General features: G+C 32.1%; 1 long non-coding RNA gene across 3 annotated transcripts in view; it reads right to left on the bottom strand.

Moving 5' to 3' along the window:
* Positions 1-6,953: 6,953 nt before the first annotated feature.
* Positions 6,954-18,159, bottom strand: part of LOC146996999 (uncharacterized) — a 32,559-nt gene continuing 21,353 nt past the window's right edge. For 2 of the 3 annotated variants that reach the window (XR_015041047.1, XR_015041045.1), the window contains exons 5-6: positions 13,347-13,494; positions 6,954-8,295 (exon numbers count right to left, since the gene is read on the bottom strand). This is a non-coding gene — a long non-coding RNA (uncharacterized LOC146996999). The remainder of the gene's footprint in view (positions 8,296-13,346; positions 13,495-18,159) is intronic. The other variant, XR_015041046.1, reaches the window with a different exon arrangement.

Below are 18,159 nucleotides of genomic sequence, written 5' to 3' on the forward strand. Positions count from 1 at the left end.
AAAATCCCTTCGAGGTGCCCTGGCTCTTGTCTAGATGCACCTATGTACCAAATTTCGTAGCCGCGAGTCTATTAGCTTACGTGCAGCGCGAACGAAAGACACACACGCACACACAGACAAACTCTTTCTTTTATTATATGTAAAGACTATATTTTTCAATTTTAATAAAGATATTTTGATGTTTTATGTATTTTTGCCTTGCCACGAAGTGTGAACTGAATGAGAAATATATATCTAATGAAATTCGAGGAAATAAGTTTAAATTAAATGCAGCAAAAACAAATCGTACAAGGAAGTCATGTGGTAATACACATTCGATTTTTTATAAAGCAATGGAAATTTCAATGTAGTGACATTAAAAATTTAATACGTTTTTAAATTAGTAATGGAATTATATTAATTTATGTACTCTTAATTGCATTTATTTTCATACTAAAAATTAGAATTTTAATTGCACCATTTGAGAAAAAAGTAACAAAAAGTGGTAGTTTGCATACTACATCATTAACAAATAAAATATGTATAAGTTAAACTTTCGGATTGTTTTCCCTTCCATAATACAAATTCTTTAGTTACATCCTTAATTCAAATTTCAGGTATAGTACGCATTAATTACATTAATCTACATTCCATTACCAGCAATATTCTTATATTTCAAGAAGGATAAGTTTCTGAGACATGTTACTGCGATTTTGAACAAGCGATGAACTAAAGTTCAAGAGCTTGACAGGTTCTAGATGATATGAAAATTTCTTTAATAATATCCCAATTTATTGAACGATGATCGCTAAGCAAATCTCTGACTTGATCGACACGCTGTTATTTAAAGTAAATAATCTAACAAAGCGAGTTTCGTCTTCGGTGTATTCTTTCCCTTCATTAAACATCTTACACTACTCAAAATCTCTTACGCTGAATAAAATATTGCCTTCAAAAGCATTTTACAAAGTTTCAAAAACTTACCTAGCGGATTTCCATCGCGAGGACAAAATTTCACGCATATTCTTTGCGATTAGAATCGCTATTTTGGGAAATCTCCAAAGGAAAATTTCTTTATTCATTAAAAATTAATATATCTGCAAACGATAAAAGAAAATGAAATGCGAATTGTTGCCACATGTCGATGGAACTCGTCAACTTCTGAAAAATCTTCGCAAACGATTTTTGGACGCTCGCATTTTAAATTATTCATTCTCAATATTTTGATTCCAATGTAGGGAAATGAATTTTAAATAACAAAAGTAAAATGTAAATCCGCTGCACTACAGAAATCTATAGGAAGCATAAAACGTAATCTGCTGTGATTGCTATGAGCAATTAAGCTGAGAATGGCTGTATATGAATTGAAGAATTTTTCATTCAAAGCAATTGAGGAAGTTTCCAAAATTACGTAATTTCCTACCGTTTCTAAGAAAAAGAAATGAAATCTTACAAGAAATCCACTTTTTCTCTATCTTGTGTTCCTAATTGGAAAACTAAATTTGAAACAGTTGTAATACTTCTTTCATTGAAAATTTGTTCACATTTGTTCACTTGAAAGCCATTCTGATTTCATCTCAAGTAAAAATTTTTAATTTAATTCTCAAAAAATAGAGACATGATTTTCAGAAATATTCAGAAAGGGAAAAAAAGATTTCTGGATTAGGCTTTTGTCATTTTCCTCCATCTACCAACTGAAAAAGAACTCTAGACACATAATAATAAAACATCTTAAAATATTGACAAAATAAAAGGAATTTTCAAATACAAACTGGAAGCAATGATTTTACATATTTTAAGCCAATATTTCATCCTATGAAACTGATTTTTCTTTTCAAGACTAAAATGAGATGGAATCAAATACCACACTATATAATATTTTACATGACGTATTTCTACGGTTCTAAGACGCAAATAATGCTAACACCTAACTCTTAATTTCAGAACGCAACCGAAGAAAGGCTGATTCCACGTGAATAAAATAAAGAAAATAAACGTTTAAATACGTTTAGCGTATATTTTTTTAATAAGTACACCTTGCACAATATATATATATATATAGCTTTCTACAATTTTTATTTTTTACTTATTTTGCAGCATATTGCGCAAGATGTTTTCTTGACCAAAATTGGGTTTTCAAAAATTGTTATTACTGCTTTGCTTGATAAATTATATATATATATATATGGGTTGTTGTGTTTGGCAATCACAATTCATATTCAGATAAAAGACATTTAATGAAACATTAATACATGTATAATATCGTTCATTTATTAATACAACATCTATAACACCTTATATCTATAAAAAAACATCTTACATCTCCTCTCATAAAACAAAGTGTTCAAAGTTCTATCAATTTCACTCGTGCAGTCAACAGCTAAAAATTAGACAGCTCGCGAAGAAAATTGTTAAGCTATGGATTTAGTATCCCACATTCAGGTTTCTGCTATGCGTCGACCTCGACGACATTATTCTACTCTTGACATCATAAAAAGAACCATCATCGTGAATAAGCCGAAACCTGAAAAGAAGTACGAAGGGAGAGGGGAAGATTGTGTGCTAAGGACAATATTGAAAAGAAACATCTTAATTGTCCTTCATCTTTTACTGAAATAAAAGTCATTATTAGGTGAAAACTCACAGTTCGGTTATCAGTTGTATCACTTCAGGTTAAAAACGTCATAATCAGTATTATTTTATTCATCTTCTGCTTGAGTCCATTGTTTTATGTACAAGTACAGCGCATGTACTTGTTTTAGTGGGTCCTTCATGATCTCCTTCTTTTACAACATCATAGGAGTCATTATTCTTTATTTTTACAATCTTTTACGAGCCTAGATACTTTGATTTTAACTTAAAGTTTGGTTCAAATTGCGTCCTTTTGACTGCTACTAAATCATTAATTTCATAACATTTTGAAGAACGTCTTCGAAAGTTATATGTGTTCTTATTTTCTTCTTGTACCTTAAACATTTGTATTTTCACATCTTTTCGAAGCTCTTCTCCGTAAGTTTCAAAACTATTTTGAATTCCTGCGTCAATTATTTTTTTTCCAGAAGTATAATCAGTATTTGCTTGAAAATTAGAAGCATTTTGTTTGCTTACTTCAGATATAAAATTAACAGCTGATATTGCTTTAGAAAGTCTTCTTTTGGGGACAGAAGATTCTTCAAGAAACGGCTCTTCTGTGACGTTGTCTTATGTTTAGTTGATTTGTAAATTGATGTTGAAGTCGCGCTAGATGGTGTTGGAACAGCATCAGCACCACATAGGTCTCCCTAATGTTCCCAATCATCAGCATTAAGAATTTCTCGCAACTGAAGACAACCTTTCTGATATAATTCTGATATTTTCATGAGTGATACACATTTTTCTTTCCAATTCTGCTTATTTAGCAAATAATCTCTTCTCCATAATTTCCCTCATGTAATCGTTTTCTAAAGCTAGCATTTCTTGCATGTTCAGTTTAACATTTTGAACTTCATTTTCTTTCTCAGACAGGATTTTATCTTTGGTGATTGCTACTAAATCATTAATTTCATAACATTTTGAAGAATGTCTTCGAAAGTTATATGTTTTCTTATTTCCTTCTTGTACCTTAAACATTTGTATTTTTGCAGCTTCTATTTCATTCTTGGCATCTAATAGTTCTTTCTGTAAAATTTCTACAGTCTGATACAGAAAGTTTTCTTTCCATAGTCATCACTTGTTCTTCATGAACATCCAAATCCATTTGTAAAATAGATTTTACTTGTTTTAGTTGAACACTTTCTTTATCTCTTATATCTTCTGGGTATCACAGATATAGGTTTGTTATCTTTTAAAATAATATGCATTTCAGAATTAGTATCTTAGGCTTGTCTTCCTTTAAGTTTTTCAGACATACCAGGATCCAGGATGGAAGTTTGATATTTCTGTTTCACCTGCGCACACTGAGCCGGTTCTTGGTGGTTGTTTTGGTTACGCGGTCAGAGCGGACAGTGGCTACAACGGACACGTGAGAGTAGCTAGGTGGACAGAGCGGACATTCTTGCACTTATTGTGTTGTTTTCCTAATCAGTCATATGTCATCTATTGTGTAGTTTCGAGCTTTGCACCTGCTGTAGAGATAAGCCGATACTTATAATAGAAAATGTCTTTCTCATTTTCTCAGTCGATGTTTGATCCTTATGAAGCGTGTATGTCTTTTTATAGCGTCGAAAAAAATCTGCGATGGAACCCATAGCCATTTTAAAAAAATTACTCTCTACAAAAAAGGAATGTTTAGTTGTAGATGATTACCCACACCGGAAAAATAAATTAGGAATGAGTTGGGTATGTGTAAAAGAAAAGACACATCGTTGTAAAGGAAATGTAAAGAGAAATTTTCAATACAAAGTACTGAAGAAAGTACATATACGAAGTACATTTCTGCGTGCCCAACATTACTGAGAACGAAGTTAAAAGGAAGTTAGAGACTTGCAGAAGAAAAGTCCCCCCCCAAAAAAAATCAGTTCTCGTTCCCCATATATTTCCAAAACTACTTTCAGAATTATATCAAAAAGGTTATGATTTCATTACTAAAATACCGGTATACTCCAGTGCCAAGACTGTTTTATGTAAGGAGAGGAGAAAGGCTTTGGGAGCTATCCTAATTAAAAGGCTAAATATTGACAAATTAAATACATAAACTGATTCAAAAATTTAAGTTTCTCGTTTGAATATTTTGATCAATGTTGTGTTAGTTAATATTTTTTGTATTTTCCATAGCTGTCACTGATATTACTTACTGAACCAACTCACAGAACATTTAGAATTCGTCTGCAATTTTCATCAAAACAGATAAATTCAAAGTGTGCAATTTTGCCGTTTAAGTTTTAGTTTAAAATACTAAAATTCAAACAAAAAATGCCTACAGTGTTTAAATTGTAACATGTATTATTTTGTGCTTTTGTATTTTAATATGTTTGTTTATATTTTTAATATGTGTTTTTGTTTAATTTAAAAGGGTCAGAATTCAAGCAAGTAAATTTACACAATTTAAAAATTACAGTAAGCATACTTGTCTAATTTTATCTTAAAATTCTAAAAGTTAAATGCTTACAGTTACATTTAAATATTTCTAGTAGCTTTATTTGCCATTTTTTCCCCTTAAATCTTTATTTCATGTTTTATATTTATTTTATTTTTGTTTGAAAAGTTTTAGTTTAAAATACTAAAATTCAAACAAAACATTGCCTGCAATGTTTAAATTGTAACATGTTTTATTTTGTGCTTTTGTATTTTAATATTTTTGTTTATATTTTTAATATGTGTTTTTGTTTAATTTAAAAGGGTCAAAATTCAAGCAAGTAAATTTACACAATTTAAAAATTACAGTAAGCGTATTTGTCTTAAATATTTTATCTTAAAATTCTAAAAGTTAAATGTTTAAAGTTACTTTTAAATATTTCTAGTAGCTTTATTTGCCATTTTTACCCCTTAAATCTTTATTTCATGTTTTATATTTATTTTATTTTTGTTTGAAAAGTTTTAGTTTAAAATAATAAAATTCAAACAAAACAATGCCTGCAATGTTTAAATTGTAACATGTTTTATTTTGTGCTTTTGTATTTTAATATTTTTTTTTATATTTTTAATATGTGTTTTTGTTTAATTTAAAAGGGTCAAAATTCAAGCAAGTAAATTTACACAATTTAAAAATTACAGTAATTAAGACAAGATTGTGTCTTAAATATTTTATTTTAAAATTCTAAAAGTTAAATTCTTACAGTTACATTTAAATATTTCTAGTAGCTTTATTTGCCATTTTTTCCCCTTAAATCTTTATTTCATGTTTTATATTTATTTTATTTTTGTTTGAAAAGTTTTAGTTTAAAATACTAAAATTCAAACAAAACAATGCCTGCAATGTTTAAATTGTAACATGTTTTATTTTGTGCTTTTGTATTTTAATATTTTTGTTTATATTTTTAATATGTGTTTTTGTTTAATTTAAAAGGGTCAAAATTCAAGCAAGTAAATTTACACAATTTAAAAATTACAGTAAGCGTATTTGTCTTAAATATTTTATCTTAAAATTCTAAAAGTTAAATGTTTAAAGTTACGTTTAAATATTTCTAGTAGCTTTATTTGCCATTTTTCCCCCTTAAATCTTTATTTCATGTTTTATATTTATTTTATTTTTGTTTAAAAAAAATCTGAATTTCAGCTTTAGAAAAACTATTTAAAAATTACTAGTTTATTTAATTTAGTTTTTTTGTTTTAAAATGCTAATATGAGCCGGAAAGTTTTATATGCATCAGAAAAAGAAATATGTATTTATATAAATTTTGCAGCTTAGAAACCTTGGAAGTTCTATCATTAGATGAAAAAGAATAATTCATTCATTACATAACAGTGAATGGTTTAGAAACATGTAATTTAAATCAGAATTTTCCGAATTCATTTAGTAGGAAAAAAGTCCATATCAATCATGAAATTGGTAAATTGGTAATTGTAAAACAAGTTAAAAAAAATTAAGGAAATGTCGTTTTCCAAATAATTCTTAATTAAAATACTGGATTGACAGTCTCATTAATTCACAATAAGGGGGGGGGCAAAGACCATAACAAAGTTTTGTTCACATCTAATACAGCAAATGCTTTATTGTGTGCTGCTGCAAAATAATCATTAACGGTTTTTGTAATAAAATAGTAACCATAATAATACAACATACTACGAAATCATAGCACCCATATAGTGCCACCTATTCCAACTGGGCACAAAAATAAGAAAAACTAAAGCAAGTCACAATTTTTTTTTCTGCTGTAGCATTTTGTGAACCAAAGTGGTCCTTTCATTTATATCCAACAATTTAAATATTTCCATACATTGGTAAGATTTACATTTTCATACATTGGTCAAACATTAACATTCAAGCATATATTACTACAAACTGACAAAACAGCAGTGTGTGTTATGAAGCATTTCAACAAGGGTGTGTTTCTTCGTCACACACGTATATACATACATAAAAATATCTTTCTACATTAGTAATAATAATATTATTGCAAATAATATGATTCAGCATCATAAGCATAACAGTATTTTTTTAGGGGAACAGCTTTAGTACAATACATAAGTAAGAAATTACATTAAACAAAATGGTCTCGCAAAACAGATTTAATTCATTAATTTGAATCAGTTTTGCCAGCAAAGATTTTAAAAGTAGAACTGAATAAGATATATTCTCATGTGCTTTTAACTCAATCAATGTCTGAATTAATATAATTTATAAGTATAATATGGGCATACTACTCGTATATATGTAATATATACAATCCCTTTGTTTTCAAATAATTTTCAATCTACAACTAAGTAGTTTTTGAAGCAGCTGTGTGATGCCATTTGTAATAAGCAAACTATGACTCTAATGATTGTATTCCACAAAACATAGAATTTGTTATTAATAAAATAAATATACTTTAAATAGTTTTTGACACACTTCAATCTGCATATCGCTTCATTATGAATAAATAAATTTCTTAAACAATTTTTGTGTTAGATTAATATACAATAACAAAGTTTTGTAAAGTAGGGAAGAATCATAGTAGAGGTTTTGTGGATTATTTCTCTAAAATCCCAAGTATTCAGGAATGGTACTTTCATCTTTTATAGATAGAACTAACAACAGCTGTACATTGACAGCAAATTTGGTGTTCAGTACTGTAATTAAAAAATGAGTTTAGATGTTGCAATAAATTTTACTCTTCACCATTTAACATGTTTTGATAAATTCTATCTAAAAGCTCTCAAAAAATTGTCCATGGCGTCACTTCACTGGCTTTCTTTGAATTATAAGCAAATTTCTGAATTATTCATACCCTACCCCAAAACATAAATTTTTTTACACTTCAGTTCGTGAATTTGTAATACATTTTCTGGTATTGGTCTGAATGTTCACGTTCCTGCACAATGAAAGAACACAACACTGCACAGAAATCGCCTCTTCTTCTAAAATGCACTTTTCACAAAGTTTTTTTTTTGGGGGGGGGAAGTTTTTTTTTTTCTCTTAACCACAGTAATGTTTGACAGCAGTTTTCGTTGCCTTTTTATGTTTTCCTTTATTCTTTCTATGATGTGTTGGTCTTCAGAAAAAGATGGCGACTGCAAAAATGCAGGAATGATGGATAAGAAGCCATTGCTAGGTGGACCAATGGGAGCACCTGATTTGGTAAGATCACGCCTCATCATCATTACACGATCAAATCATGTGTAGGGCGCCAGTGACAATTTACACATCTGGGCGGACGATACGAGCTTGACGACCTTCCCATTCCAACAACAGTTCACCTAAATTCAAAGGAGATTCAAATAAATATTTAGTCAAAATTTAAATAAATACTCATTCATTCATTTAAACAGAAAGAACAAAATGTTATTAATAGAAAATTGCTAACGGAACATTGTTAATGGAACACTGTTACATAATGAAACATTGTTAATATTGTTATTTAAATTATTAACTTTGCTTATGACAGAAAATTAAGATATTAGCCGAGAAGCTAAATATAGAGATACTGCGAGAAAACTTGGAATATCATTAGGCTTACCAGAAGTCCTCTTTTGACTGGAAACGATCTCGTCTGACGATGCGGTGCCTGCCTCTCAGCCAGTTATTGGTATTTTTCCACTTATGTGTTTAAATTTTAAAAGTCCAGAATACACACAAATGATATTAATACAAGCCTAAAAGAGCTTACAACATTCTACAATGCATTCGTTATTACACTGAGGCACAGAAAGAAGTTTTGATGGAGCAAAACCTCTTATATGGATACACAGCAGTGAATTAACATGGTCTGAAATTGAAGCTTCAGGTGTAATTAAAAAATGTTGTCTAAATAAACAATTAAAACACAACTTTGAAGCTTTAGAACAGCCATTTTATTTTATTTTTAACAATAACAATGGTAAAGCAAAAACTGGTAACCATGGTAACGCTTTACGACTGTGCAGATAGTCTCGCAGACGAATACAAAAATTTTAAACAAGGTGAAAGCATTAATGAAGTTCCCGCAAATAACGCAATAAGCATGGATCATCCTTTTGATAAAGTTGATGATTGCAAAGGCTTTTTGGCTAACTAGTTTGAAAATTTGGAACGGGATTATTTGGAAAAATAAATACTGAGAAGATGGATGGATATTTTTCCGGGCATTTCAAAGGAGTCTGATGTGTACACCACATGGCTTCCTTGTAAATATTAAATTATGCACATTTTTCTTGCATTCCATTTATACCTAACCTAAAATTAAATTAAACCTACTCCGTCGATAGCGCATAAAGCAAAATAGAATAAATGCATTCTTTAAAATTCACTGTATTTATTTACCATAGAGACACCCTGGAGCTAGTTTCACTTAACAGCGTTACATTTCATTCATTTTATAACTCGGAATGCACAAAAATGATATCATCTCAAGAATTAAATTATATTATCTGAAGAAAAAAATTATATCATCTGAAGAATTACATATTTTGCCTAGGCTTTGTGTATAATGTATAGACATTCTATAGAATGACAAATGCTCTTTATTAAAAGATGTTCATTCCTCAAAAGTACAAATGTTATTTTGAAAAAGTAATGAAAGAGTCCCATTAAAAATCTGTCATTCAAAATACATAAAAAAGTAGCGAGATGAATTTGATACAACATTATAAATTTGTATTTTTTATCTGGTCGAGACTGGGAATCAGTAAGACAACAATCTACCTGACAACGGAAATTAATTTCAGAAATAGTCATAAGTTTCACAACAATGCCCTTTATTAATAACTTTTTGTTTTTTCTGGCAGAGCTCACAAAGGTGGTTGTACAGTTCAATATCATTTATGTGCAATGTTTTTGTACTTGTTAAGTTTGTTAAGTTCTTTCAACATTCTGTCGCCTCGCCCATGTCCAGTACTCAAATGAGTTTTCATGAAGTACGGGAAATAACTCGGCATCCGCAACGTAGTACTGTACAGTATTGACGCTTCCTTTAAAATGATAAATCAATGTACTTTTCTTTTCCACAAATACACATCTTAGCGATTCAGGAACCATTAGTCCCATGGTTCCTTCTTAGTAGTCATTTGGGTTTTCATACATGATTTATTAACTTCTAGTAAGTAGTTTAGGTTCTTCGAAACAAATCAGAAATGTATTTCATGCTTTGCCTGTTTCTCATTTGGCATTCCTAGGAAATGTATGAAATATGAATAGTTTCATACATTGCCAGCTAGTTATAGGTATTATGTACAATGCCTTTTAATTTTTTTATTACTATGGAATTCATATTTCATGAATCATCTTCAAGAATTAGATATAAAAATATACAATTTTAAAAAATGTGTTTTAGTAATACAATGCGCATGCGAAATTTCATGTGAACAGATGCCTATGAGGGCTGAAAGCTTACATAAGAGAATACTAAATCATTTGTTCGAACCATTTTAAATAAAACTAATAGAAAACAAAACAAAAGGTGCTATGCCATTCAATTGACTTCTCTACATAAAAACAAGCACTAATCTGCTGCAAATAACAGGAATGATTAAGCATTAAGCAATATAATTGAGATAAACATAGTGAGCAGGGTGCATGCACAATGCTTACTCACCTAACGGAGGCTAGTCTCCAGATATATTGCTCAACCCTGAATGCAGCACAAAAAAGATATGGAGTGAAGAAACATATTAAGAATGCAGGCATAATAGAATGAATGCAAATAACACTGCTTAAGGAATGATCGAAGAATATGCAAAGAAGCACAGTGCACAAAATAAATAAAAAAGTAAAATGGGACAATGCTATATCTGCCGTTCTACTAGGGAAACGCGTAGAAAAGATGAGTGTTCTTAAACGTATACTCTAATATTTCAAGTCTCGTAAACTAGCGTTAGTCCTGCATATACTCTTAATATTTTCTAGTCTCATCTTCAAGTGTTCGCTACCAGTAACCAGTTCAATATGCCAAGCAGATATAAAATGGTGCTCCGTGTAAAAGTGAACCGCACGTTTTTCAATGAACACATAAATTTTTAACTCAACACAAGTGAGTACAATGAACGTGACAAGCAAATATTAAATAGGAACTCTGCAAATATGTGAATAGCACATAGGATGTACATTAATATACCCAGTCGATATTGTTCGTTTTAATGCATCAGAATAACTTCTTATATTCAAATTCTACAGTCAACATTCTCTATAAACTCACAATCACAATGCATAAAACACTGCTAAAATACTCATTCAGCACAGGGTTTCTTTAATAACCCATCTTCCAGAGTAACTTTATAAATTTCGCTACAATTTTTAATACTCCACGGAAAATTTTGGCTGGGCCTAGTGATAACAGAATGCTCCATCAATTGAGTCATACAACAGGAGGTACAGCAACTCAGCTGGTGGTAAGTAAGTAAGCGTACACTCTCCTTGGGATAGAAACTTCTCCTTTTTATGGGATCAGATGAGTACCGTTCACTCGCTGAAATAAACCGGTTCTTATTTATAACTTACAGCTCACTAATAATAACCTTGATGGAAAAATTCGAGAAAAAATTTAACCTTATTCGGGTACATTATTATATTTTAATTACGCAAAAGCCCTCCAGGAATATCTGCCTAAAGAGAGTGATGCCTTTGTGGAGGATTTTTGAAGTAAAACTGGTTCGTATACATGTTACACACCAGGAAAAGCAAGAAAACGCCATGCAGCCATCTCGTTTGCCGGGATTCCAACCTACTAATGTTCAGCGACTTTACTGCTTAGGCATAGATATTTTCAGAGAATTTGTTTGCTCCCGATTTTATTTATTGAGATGATGGTAAAGCCTTGAGGGCTATCTATCTAAGGGAAGGATGCCTTCATATAGATGACTTTCTAAGGGAAACTGGCTCGTATACAAACTTCAAATGGTGAAAGCCACGAAATGACTCATGCAGCCAATCCATTTGCGGAATTTGAACATCGTACCGAACTACCAGTGTTCAGCGACTTTATTGCTCGGCCGCTGGTGGGCTGTTTGCTCCTGAAGAGAAGAGACTTGTGTCCGATGCTTTCAAAATCAACAGAGTTATTGAAAATCTACATCAAACTAAGGCTGAGTTTGCACCTAATATGTATAACTGAAATTGCAAATTAAAATTACAAACCACGATGTTTGGCGACATTTTGTTGTTTGGCAATTTTTATAATGCCTTTTAAATTTTTTTGGCGGCTTTATTTTTTGTTTGAGGAATTTATTTCAGTTTAAAAAATTATCCTACAATTATCTAATTATTATAATTCATATTAATCTAATTATTGATCATCATAGTGATGTATTTACAGCAATGAAAATATTACTCATCTTAATTTTTGCTCAAACTCAGTCTTGAGAATTTTAGATTAACTACTGGAAAATTGCCGCGAATTCGCAAACAGATGTTTTGAACAGATACAATCGAAATTTATTAATATTTTAAATCTGTGCATTAGCCATTTTTTTGTATGGTTGGAAAGTGCTTTCAAGCATCAAAATTCTAAGTAATAACTTCCATTATTGAGATTTTCAAGGAAGCAAACAGAATACAGTCACTTGAAAAAAAAAAGACTTATGCGAGATTATCACTTAAAATGCACAAAACGGTTTTTACTATCAATGTCATTTGAGGCTGCAGTTTTATTAATTAAAATAAAAATACTAAATTTCAATTTCCTTTTTCTGAATTTTTCATATTTTTAGCAAAAAAAGATGCAAAATCTTACAGCGGTATGCTTCCGCTGAAATTTTTAAGAGTCTGCATGAGATTATTCTCTCTTTATAGATGCACATAATCATTTTTACAATCAATGTTATTGCGATGTTGAGATTTTCTGTATTTAAACAAAAATGTTAGTTTTCAGCTTTCAATTACTGATTCAGATTTTTACAGCAACAAACGAAAACTTTTATTGCAGTGGCTTTCCATAATCCAAGCAGAATAAAGCTACTTGAAAATGAGAGACCCACGTGAAATTATCGCTCGAAATGCTAAAAATCATTTTTCTAATCAATGCCACCCTCACGTTGAAGTTGTACTAAATTTAAATAAAAATGTTATATTTCAAATTTAAAACACTGCTATTTCTAAATTTTAAACATTTCTATTGCTTAGAAATGCAAAAATTAAATGTGTAAAATAAAAGATACATATAAAAATATTTCAGTAGTTTTAATCGCATCATAAATACCTTTTCTTCCCCCCCCCACTTTAACGGCCGGAAAGAAATCAAAGTGAAATTATGTTTACAAATTATGTTTCAGTGACTTGTTTTATTTTCCCAAGTCTTATTTCCTATAGCAGGTAACAATCAAATCCCAAAAAGACTTACAGATATGATAGGACATAACACTGTTCTCTCTACCAAGAATCCATTCCTTGTTCCTATCTATAGGCTCACTGGTGGGAGCGAAGACGATGATCGGATAACGTTGCAATAAACTCCTGCATAATTCATCCCGGTTGACCATCTCATGGAACTGAAATGAAATGAAGAGCAATTTCTTAGATCATTTGAAAAAGTAAAAGCCGGAGAAGGTGTCACATCTCCTTTAAACGAAATGATTTGAATAGTCACAAATGCAGATTCTCTTTTGAAACGAATCAAATTTATAGAATTTTTTTTTTTTTACTTCCAACCGCAGCGTACAAACAGAACAAAACAAAACAGAATGCACACAAAACAAACAGGATATTGTACAAACAATGCAATAGAATGCAGTATTGTGCAAACAGAACTCAGTGAACATATAACGCTAAAAACCAATATCTCATCATTTGCCCTCCTAGTGCTCCAGTAACTTTGTTGTTGTTACTTATGCTCACTTGTCTGACATTAAAATCAGCCCAAACCCACAAAATTCCTCTTGGCAAGGAGTGCAAGATACGCTAGTCGTTGGCAACAGCATTGAGCACCTTACAGGTGACGGTGCTATTTAGCTCAATTCCGCCCTCCATTTTGATGGAGAGCACCCCTGGAAGATGGGTCGAGGGTCTCCCACCCCTTTCCCCTTCCACCAAGCCACACGAGAGGACTCTCGGCTCGCTGCATATCCAGAGTGTCACCATGTCACTCAGAAACTAAACATTTACAAACATTCATGCCTTGTCCAAGATTCGAATTCGGGCCCTTCGGCACGGCAGTCGGCCACGCTGACCACTATACCGGTTGGCCGGCCCAACACCTCTTCACCTCAGAGACATGGACATAATCAAAATTACTTTATTCTAAATGTACTATAGTATACATATTTTAGTTGTATATGTACTTTATTTGTAATATGCCATTATATTGTTGCACCTGTATGGGTCCGTTATGAATTGTCCGATAAAAAAAATGAATAAGATTTATTATCACAACAAATAAAACAAAATGCTTAAATTATCTCAGATATTCCTACATTATCCCGATATCTCACAGAAGTTATCTTTTAAACCACTAAAATCGTTTACATTCAAAAGGTAGAGAAAGATAATCAGATTTCACCACAGCAGTTTTCTAAACAAAACTCATAAAACAACTAACTAAAGAATTGAGAGGTTTTCATGCCTCTTATATAAGCTTTTTAAATGTACGAGAATTTTTTGACACTTTCTCAAAATCAAAAAGAGATACGATTTATTTATTAAATGCACATGCTCTTGTATTTTTAATTTTCCTGCATAGCTCTTAATATTCCTCTTAATATTTGTCATGCACTGCACTGCACGGGGAATAAAACAATTTAATTTATAATTCTACTAACATTAGCTATTTCTATACCAAATCTGTAACAATATGTAATATGTTGTACTTTAATTGCGACATGGTGTATGAACCAAAGTATTATTGTATGGCAATGTACTATCTGCCAAGCCTCTTGTATGGCACTGTATTTCAATCAGCGACTGGTGTTAAGGCCTCTCACCCTTTCCATACCATCTTGGGATGCTCTGGACAAGGGGGATGCTAATTAATTGCTATTGTAGATGTGCGGTGCTTGTCACCTCAGAGGCTCCGTGCAGCACCAGGCACGTTACGATAGGGGTCCTGTCCATTTTTCATTTGAGCCACAGCTGGGCAGTTAATACCAGAACAATAGAAATACCAGAACCAGAACAATATTAGAAATACCAGAACCAGAACAATAGAAGTGGCATGCCCAGTGCTTAAATTGTGGCGGAGCCCAGCTCCGGGGCTTCTAAATTTTTAAGATAAATTACAATTGTAGCCAGAACACACCGGAGCCCTAAATAAGATGAGCTCCGGTACTACTTTTTATAAAACTAAGCCACAATTTCAAGGACAAAAATTAGAATTCCTAACGTTTTAGTTTAACAATAAGCAGATCTTGCAATACTCTATTTCCCTAGAAATACGAGCTCATGAGAACATGAGACGTTCAAGTAAAGTCCCCTCACTCACATGCAGAAACCTTTCTGTTTAAGAAGGGCAATAAATTTGGGGGAGTTTGTTTAGGAACGCGTACATTTCTCGCCATGCCATCATATCTAGTGCATTCTTATCGATGCTTACAGCTAGTTACCCTTCCAGGAAGGAAAATTTGTGTTCTTAAATGAGCATTAAGTGACAGCGAGTACAGTAAGAGGAAAAACTGAGATAAACTGCTCAAGCACATCCTACACATCGTCTTCTCAGAGTATCCACTAATGTAACCAAATACGGGGGGTGAAAAAAGCGTAACCAGCAACTTCGCATTCATTCTTAACAGATTCAGACTCATTTTACCCCTGACATACATCCGCTTGATGGCTATAATTGTTGGCTTTAGTTTTTCCTTATGCAAATTTTGATTGGAGGTCAATCGGTGGTAAGCTAACGTGGTTATGGAATAAAGCATGAATTTTATTTAGATTAGTCTTAGCTTTATTTAAGGGAAGCAAAATATGCTTTGCCTTTATCTCCACTGCCATAACGGTTATGGGCCCAGAGCCAACAGCTAACCTGTTACCCAGTTCAACTCAGCATTGAAGGAATGTAAATGAAGAGGGCCGTTATCCACGAAAAGAAGCTGACCTGTCTTAGAAGTTTGTTCAAGTCGTTGTGCTCACGCTTAATTGAAGATGTCATTACTACCTGAAAGTTTTGAGCTGCTAAACCATGACAACTGGGATCGATGGAAAGTCGATATTAAAATGCTGGTACTGGATAGAAATTGTTGGATCTTCATAGAGGATGAAGAAGAAGAATTAGATAAAAGTACAACAAGACGTGAAAAGCAGGAATTCACATTGAGAGAGAACAGAGTCTTCACTACATTATATTATGGAATTAAAACTGAGTTCAGGCCACTGATACAAGAATGTTCAAGTGGTAAAGAAGCATGGGAAGTTCTACAGAAGCAATTCGAACTCAAAACAAAAAGCAAAGATAATTCAGTTACTGGATGAATTTTTTAGCATTAGACATACACCAAATGAAGAAATAGGATTATTTATCGCGAGGATAAAAATGACTGCAAAGTTGGCTGAAGCTGGACACAACTTGCCAGATCTTTTTAAAGGATTTCAAGCAATAAGGAGATTACCCAAGGAATACGCCGGCATTGTACAGTTGATCTATAGGTGGAAGGACGAAGATTTTACGCTGGAAAGAATTGCTGAAGAACTGGTAAGGGAAGAAAGCCGACTTATGGTAAATGCTGATTTAGAAGACAGCAAGGTAAGCGTGTTCAATACTATTAGTTCAAATGCAGGGAAAGATATGCAGGGAAATGGGGAATAAATGCAGAGAAATGGGGAATATGAGAATAGGACCTTGTTTCTGACGTCATAAATTTGGACACTTAATCGCTCAATGTGAAGAAAATGTAAGTAAAAATCAGAAATTTAAAATAGACGATAATAATGGACAGTTTAAAGATAAAGAATTAATGTTAGTAGAAAATTATGTAACAACTACAGATAAAGGAGGTAACGCAGGTAAATTTAATTGGGTCGTAGATACTGCAGCTACAACTCATTTCTGTAATAATAGAAATTTAATGACAAATTTTGAAGAAATAGATGATATACGTATGTCTTTAGCTGTAGGAAATTCTGAAAGTAAAGTACAAGGAAAGGGTACCATCAAATTTGCAGTAAAAGTAGGCAATTGAATAAATTGGATTGAGTTAGATAATGTGTTATATGATCCAAATCTAAAAAGAAATTTACTATCGGGAGCAAGGTTAGAAAAGGCAGGTGCTCATTTTGTGATTTCAGAAAGGAAGATGTGGATGTATTTTAATAATTGGGATAGATTATGCTACGCTAAACGATATGACAGACTTTATCACGTAAAACCATTTAGATATGCAACAGATAAAAAGGAAGCTGGTTACGGTACAGAAATTGGAAAGTTAAATAAAGTAGACGATACGATGCTATGGCTTTGGAGATTTAGCCACGTAAATTTTGATTATGTTAAGAATACTAATAAGAATCAAAGCGTGAAAGGGTTACCAGAAATTGAAAAACCAATGGATAGGTGTGAACCGTGTATTATTGCTAAATCTAGTAGAATAACTTTTAAAACTGTTCCGAAGAGATCGGATAAATCATTGCAGTTGGTTTATTTAGACGTTTGTGGCCCACTCCCAGTTCCATCTAACGGTGGGAGTAAATATTTCCTCACTATTGTGGATGACTATAGTAGATTAGTAATAGTGTATTGTATGAAAAAAAATTAATCATTCTACAACTTTAAGAATTATCATAGGCAAATGGAAAGACTGACGAATAGGAAATTAATAAATATATGCACCGATAACGGTGTGCAATTCTGTAACAGGCAATTCGAAAGGTACTTAGCCGAAAATGGAATTAGTGTTGAACGCACAAACGCGTACACCCCAGAAGAGAACGGTGTGTGTGTGTGCGTTTTAACCAAATGGCATTAGACAGAGTTAAAATTATGCTTAATGATGGTAAAATGGGAAAAGAATGGTGGGCAGAAGCACTTGGCTGTTTCGTACATACGTGGAACAGAGTATGTCATAAAAGCAACCGAACCCCTTATGAAATGTTTTTAAATAGAAAAACCAATGTTGTTTATTTTAAAATATTTGGTTGTTGGCATGCCAAAACAGATTAGAAATAAATTACAAATGAGGTGCAAAGAAGAAATCATGGTAGGATATGCGAAGGAAACTAGGGGTTATAGG

Source organism: Stegodyphus dumicola, chromosome 5 (genome assembly GCF_044657685.1).
Source record: "Stegodyphus dumicola isolate Sdum_Otavi_A_Nest chromosome 5, ASM4465768v1".
Lineage (NCBI taxonomy): Eukaryota > Metazoa > Arthropoda > Arachnida > Araneae > Eresidae > Stegodyphus > Stegodyphus dumicola.